A 7,197-nucleotide genomic window follows, 5' to 3' on the forward strand; every position below is an offset into this window, starting at 1 on the left:
TTGAAAATAACTTTCATTTTGAAAATTATTATTTTTGAGGAGGACAATTATAATATTGGGTTGCCCAAAAAGTAATTGCGGATTTTTCATATAGTCGGCGTTGAAAAATTTGTTCACAGCTTGTGACTCTGTAATTGCATTCTTTCTTCTGTCAGTTATGAGATGTTACTTTTAGCTTGCTTTAGAAAAAAAGTGTAAAAAAAGTATATTTGATTAAAGTTTATTCTAAGTTTTATTAAAAATGCATTTACTTACTTTTAAAAAATCCGCAATTATTTTTTGGGCAACTCAATATATTATTTTTCTAAAAGAAATCAAATAAAATAGAAAGAAAAAAATTTGCAACTGCAATAACGTAGATATCTCTTCGTATTTCAGATTTTTAGTTCTACCACCTTTTCTTATTTTATCCCCAATAAATTAGGAAAACTTTACGGCTTATAAAAACGTGATGTAAACTATAAGCATATACAGCATTAGCTGGATGCAATATTTAGCGGACACCATTTCCATCAAAAAGGAATTTAAGATTGATTTTAATAAAGTCCGAAGGATAACTTAGTAGAATTTAGATGGCTCTCGTAAAAATTTGTCAAAATTTATTTTTTTGAAACATCTAAGAATTATAGATGCTTAATGTTTTCAGTTTGTTTCCGTAAGCTTTTATGGAAGCAAAAAAAAAAGTCAAACAAATTGACCGACACAAACAACAACCGACATAACTTACTAAAGTTCGAAGAATAACTTAGTAGAGTGTAGGTGGCTGTTCGTAAAAATTTTTCAAAATTTATTTTTTTGAAACATCTAAGAATTATAGACGCCAAAAACAACGCATTGAAATCAAAAAACTATTGGGTTGCCCAAAAAGTAATTGCGGATTTTTCATATAGTCGGCGTTGACAAATTTTTTCACAGCTTGTGAAATTTTTTCACAGCTTGTGCATTCTTTCTTCTGTCAGTTATCAGCTGTCACTTTTAGCTTGCTTAAGAAAAAAAGTTTAAAAAAGTATATTTGATTAAAGTTCATTCTAAGTTTTATTAAAAATGCATTTACTTTCTTTTAAAAAATCCGCAATTACTTTTTGGGCAACCCAATAGTTTGAGAGCAAAAGAAGAAAATGTCGTCAAACCACTACCACTATAAAACTAAGGCATTCGCAAAGAGAAGCACATTTTGAAGGATTTGAATATAAATAGTATGTGGGCAAGCAGAACAAAATTAAACTCTGACTTTATGACCAAATGTCACCGCTGATGGGTCAGTTGCTGCACCCATTAGCGACCACAACTTTTAATAAACAATTTCAGGTATCTTTAATTTTTTTTGAAATTTTTTGATTTTTAAAAATGTGTGGGTGATCTGCACTTCAAACCCCAAATGGTCTTAAACATAAAGAGTTAGTGGCATTACTGAAACAACATTTGTCACCGAATCAGAATTCCGACTACTTACAAATCATCATTATTCCCTTGTTCCGCTTGACGAATTCACAAAAGAAGGTTTTCTTAGCATAAAACCTTAGCAATTAGGCTAAGAATCTTACATCTTTATGTAACTGTGAAGTATTTAATTTTATTTAATGTTTATTTAGGAATATATATCGTTGTAATACGTTTTTTTTTGGCCGAGGAGGCTTATGTATTACAATCAAGAAATAAATAAATAAATAATCCGGCCTGTTCTGGATTTCGAAAATGCAAAACAGAAGAATTTCTATGTCTTATTCCTTGAGAAGGACAAAGAAAATACAGGCAAAACTATTTTTTGCGTTTTGGGAATTCGAAACCCGGAGCAGGCCTGAGTATCTCTTCTGGTCTAGGGGATTTTCAACTTTTAATTGTTTTTTATCTTTGGCCTTGTATTTTACGATTTACGAAGGCATTTATGGCTTAATCTTGAAGCATGAAGATTGCTGACAAAATTTACAACGACTTTGCCGCTATGAATGTCCAAATCCGAATATCTAGTTAAAATTTGTACAGTTTGGAAGTCAAAGTATGTAAATAAATAAATAAATAAATAAATTTTCATTGTTTAATCTTTAATGAAAAAAAGTAATTAATTTACGTAAATTTCTTTTTTTTTTTGAAGATGTGTTCCAAATAAAACTTTAACAACATTGTATGTCAAAATCTGGGTATTATCAGGCCTGTTCCGACCTATTCGAATTCTCAAAGCGCAAAAAATGTTTTATTTGTCCTTCTCTTTTAAGATTTGAAAGCACTTGAGGTTCCTCTTACTATATAGAGGTTTGATAAGAGTATCCATTCAAACATCGACGTTATAAGGTTTGCAAGAAATAAGGCAAAGAAATTCTTTCGTTTTCTTTTTCGAAATCCAGAATAGGCCTGTGTATGTATGTACTACCAAAGCGGTAATTTATCAAAAAATTGTGAATATAGATAAATGAATGAATATACATAAGAACATGCCCAAGCAGAATTCTGCTCTCAATGGCATGCAATTTGTGTCGTTTGCATTTTCTAAATATGTATTAGTTCCATTCCCGTGAAGGAAACTACGGCGTAATGTACGTATAAAGGGGTATGGCAGTCGTAGCTTCCAATATGTACATATATCTTTCTTTTATTTCTGTCCTTTTGTGTAAATTTGATTTTTTTTTAGTTTTTGTTGCAAAATTTTGAGAGCACAAAAATTTCTGTTATTTCAATCCTCTTTGTACAGCTAAAAGACAGGGTTATCGAGCGTGGCTAATATGGTGTACATATCATAGAGGCGTTTTCGCTACAAATTCAGTATAAGTACAACATACCAACGTACGGCCCTTGAAGCCTTCACACTTAATGTGGCTAAAGAGTAATTATAAACCAAATTACGAAACGCGTCCCATAGTTGTTGTTGTAGCATTGTGTTGTGTTCTATCTTTCGTCTGCTTCTGCTTGATTCTGTTGAGTGTCCAGATCCAGGAACCCTGTCGTTTGGTCATTGGTTACAATCGGGACATTCATCTTGCATGTCGGTATCAATCCTTGGTCTGTAGAAGTTGAGGCGACTGCATCTGCCGGAAAGTATTTGAGCTGGAAAACTCTGGTTTGCCGGGGTAGGTCAATTTCTTGAGGTGCAATGGGAGGCGGTCGTTCTCCCAGGACCACATTCACCCGGTAACTATTCATCGCATCTGCTACCATGTCTGCATGAATGTTGCCTAGGCCCGCTCTAGATCGTGTAGATCTACCTTAAGGCTTATGGGCGGTGAATACCTATCCACAAGATCAGTATTTGGATGGTCTCTGCGATAATAGATCAGAAGGTATTGCCTAGACAGCATGTAGTTATGTCTTCGCACTGGTAGAATCCTTGTCTCTTAATGGAGGTGGTCCACATGAGAACTGAGGAGACAGTCCGTCGCAGTTCGAATAGCGGCATTCTGACAGATGTGTATATTCTGGTATCACCTTGGATTCGTTTCGCAGGCTAATGTGAAATATTTGTGAAATAAGGTGACCCGTATGATAGATTTCACCAAAAAACTAAAAATTTTATGGTGAAAGCAATTTGAATTCCTCCTTATACTGAAAACAACTTTTGAATAACCACTTTTGGGTTGTTTGGTTTTTGTGTTAAAAAATCACTTCATTGTGCGCTAAATTGAAATTAAAACAAATCTACAATTTGGTCTCAACAAGGAAGCCGCGGCATTTAGAAATATTCAAAAATTTTAAAACAAATTACAAGTCCAAGGTTTTCTTCTTCTTTCTATCTTTTGTTTACATTCGTTTCTGCAAATTGTATGAATTCGCAGACAAAACATATGTATGTTTTAATTTGTCCAATTATGACTTCGAAAAAATTATTTCGTGTGAATTGGCGTTCACCTAAATATTTATTTGGTGAAACGAATGTAAAAAGGGAAGCTATTTTTGGCGAAACCAAGGTGACAACGGATTATTCCACTGCGTTTCACAAAGCTGACGAGATCACACTGGCGCTGCATTACTGACCAGCACTTTGTCAGCACTCCAAGTGCTGCCGACAAGTGACTTGAGGACCTTGTTTCTGCTTTTGACTTTATCGCAAATTGCTGTGGCATGTTAGGAGAATTTGCAAATGTTACACCAAGTATTTTGGGACACTTGATGGTCGGAATCGTCAACCCGTCGACCATCACTTTCGGCTCCCTGCGCACCTCATGCGTGTATGTACTAGTGAACAATGTGACTGAAGAGTTGGTGACACATATCTTCAAATTTCTTGCAGCGTATAAGAGGCAAGTTCGTTGAGGTAGATGTTCAACCTATCGCAGATGTCATCAATGGGTGTGGGTCCTGATGCCATGATTGTACAATCGTCCGCATATGATATGATCTCAATGCCATTTGGAGGGGGTTTCACAGTGCCGAAGATATCACCCCGCCTTGGGGAACTCCCGGTTTCACACTACGATGTTTCGATTTCTTATCCCTAAATTCCACAGAAGACTGGCGACCACACAGATGAAGGGACGTATTGGCGATGTCCTTAAAGAGTTTGGCATGGCTGACCTTGTCGAATGCCTTCGATAGGACCAGTAAAACGAAGACCGCCCTATCACATGGCCTGGGCTGATTGCAGCCACGACAAATGTGTGCGGTAATAGCATGCCGAGCAGTTGGTGTGATATGCAGCCTTCGAAATCCATGCTGATACCGAATGGAAATTCTCCAACGGTAATAGCATGCCGAGCAGTTGGTGTGATATGCAGCCTTCGAAATCCATGCTGATACCGAATGGAAATTCTCCAACGAGGCTCGGGAGGAGTAATCCCTCAAGCGTCTTGGCTACTGGTGAGAGGAACGGTCTGTAGACTCCCCCTTTCTCGTATCCTTTCCAGGCCTCAGTAGCGGGATCACTCTGACCATCTTCAAAACATCGAGTACTATAAGAGTGTTCAAAGACAGGTTGAGGACAGTCGTAAGGCACTCGACTCCAGGTTGATCCAGATTCTTCAGCATAAGTGTAGAGATTCCGTCGGGTCCAATGCCTTGGATTATTTGGCGCCAACGATGGCATTCGTAACTTCGTCAATGGAAAATTGTGATGGCTGCTCTTCGGTTCGGAGACCACTGCTGTCCTCGTAGCCTGTCACTGTCGGGATGCACAATAAATTGACGGTTGAACAATCAGGCGCATCTCTTCGGATCAGTCACGGTTACGTCCCCAAAACTGACTGAGATTCTATCGTCCCGTCTACCGGGTTTCGAGAGTGACTTAACAGTAGACCACAACTTGCCTAAACCGGAACCTAAGTTACATAGCTGGGTTAATGATGTCTCGGAATTTCCTCTCGGCAACTAGCACATTTGAGGGGTGTTCGTTCACTGAGGCGGCGATTGGTGTACTCTCTGAAGCCGACCCAATCGACCTTCTTTTGATTGATAAACGTTCGGCGCTCAGAGGTGATGTAGTCGGGTGGTCGGTCGATGGTGAGAATAATAAGGAGGTGGTCTGATCCCAAAGAAATGACGGCATGCCAGATCGTGGGATGCAATGGAAATGCGAGCTGCTACACCTCCTCGTAATCCTAGTGGGGGCATCCTCATTCACCGTGCAAAACGTGGAGCCTGGAGCAATCTGCTCTGCCAAAGCTATGCCACGCTGGTCGTTACCTAGGGGAGAATGCCATGAAACGTGATGCGCATTAAAGTCGCCGCGGACACCGTTGCAAAAATGATACACTTCCTGGCACTGGCCTGGCAATATTGGGACTGGGATGCTGCTGTTGCGCATATTGCCACACGGAAGAGGTCGGGGGGAGTCACATAGTCCGACGACGAGGACGCAGAAGTCGACGACGACAGTTGTGACCCACTGCTGTCTATGCGCGCACAGCACCTTGAAACATATTCAGTGTGATTATATCCCCTTAGTGATGTAAGGCCAGAGCAAGTTCGGAAATGTTCTCACCCCATGCACCTGTTACACCTCGCCGACACCGACCGATGATGGAAAAGCGTGCGGAAAAGTCACTCCGGGATGTACGAACACGTAAACTTAGGCGGCAGCCCTTGTTGATGAAGGATTCCATCGGGTCAATCCGGTGCGTTCAACCGGCTGCCATCTGATTGAGGTTGGTGTGTGTTGCGATCTTTGGCTTTCCTTTTCCATTTGCGAAGAAAAATTTCCGATCATTGAGCTCGTCTTGAAAGAGAAGCAAACAAGAATTGTAAAATTTAATGATATTCGCCCTAACAGGCAAACTTGAAAATGATAAAATTGGTAACCTAAGCTAAATTATAAGATTACTTATAGTGTGTTGTTTCTATCAAATCTACTAATTTTCAACAACGATGTATTTAATTTTATTATTTTTTACGAAATGAAAATAGAAACATCAAAGAAAGAAACATCAAAGAAAAAAAGAGGAATCATACTATTGTATCTCATCAAAGTATCGAAGGAGTTTTTTTTTTTTGATATGTATCATTGGCATAATTGAAAACACACAAGGAGTTAGGAAGTAAAATAAACTGATTGATTATAGAAAACATCCCATTCATATGGAGTAGAACACATGGTATGATTATTTGATTAACTCGAATGGAGTGAGAAAATGAACACATATTTAGTAGGCGTAATGGATTACGAGATTTATAGATTTTGAAGAACATAATCAGATGTTTACATTTAATAAAATCATTGAGAGAACAACCAAGAAAGCTTACAAACGGATAAATATGATCAAATAAACTGCAAGAAAAAATGTAACCCACTACTCGCTGTGCATCCCGACCTCTCATTAAGACTCTCCACTCGACCACCTCTGATTGTCCGCGACTGCAGTTGGAGCTACTCCGTTTGGAGCACTTCACTACCCGCAACCTTTGGACGCGTCCCGTAGGCGTCAGCTGACCTTCACATGATATCAGTGAACATCGCATAGATCGGAGAAGGTGTTATCCCGTGCCGGGACAATACCTTGCACCACCGTCGTGGTTTAGGGTATAAAATGTCTACCAAATTCAAATCGGAACAAATCATATACTTTTTCATCTGTTTAATTTTCCAAACTCACTGCTGTCAAATTCCATATAAGCTTAAACTAGTTTAAACTTAAGTAAAATAGTACCCATAAACAATTTGCAAAACAAATCCCTTTTTTCGTTTGACGTTTACATATGTATGAATGCAACCTTCAGAAATCAATCTTAGTTGCTGCTTTAGCGCAGTTAGGAAAAAAAATATTTATATTTGAAATA

General features: G+C 38.5%; 1 long non-coding RNA gene across 1 annotated transcript; it reads left to right on the plus strand.

Annotated features, from left to right (window-relative positions):
• The first annotated feature begins 1,655 nt into the window (after window positions 1–1,655).
• On the plus strand, window positions 1,656–2,465 carry LOC131998124 (uncharacterized). Its single transcript, XR_009398586.1, has 2 exons — window positions 1,656–1,996; window positions 2,093–2,465. It is a non-coding gene; the product is annotated as an uncharacterized LOC131998124 (long non-coding RNA).
• Window positions 2,466–7,197: the final 4,732 nt, after the last annotated feature.

This window comes from Stomoxys calcitrans, chromosome 5, assembly GCF_963082655.1.
Source record: "Stomoxys calcitrans chromosome 5, idStoCalc2.1, whole genome shotgun sequence".
Lineage (NCBI taxonomy): Eukaryota > Metazoa > Arthropoda > Insecta > Diptera > Muscidae > Stomoxys > Stomoxys calcitrans.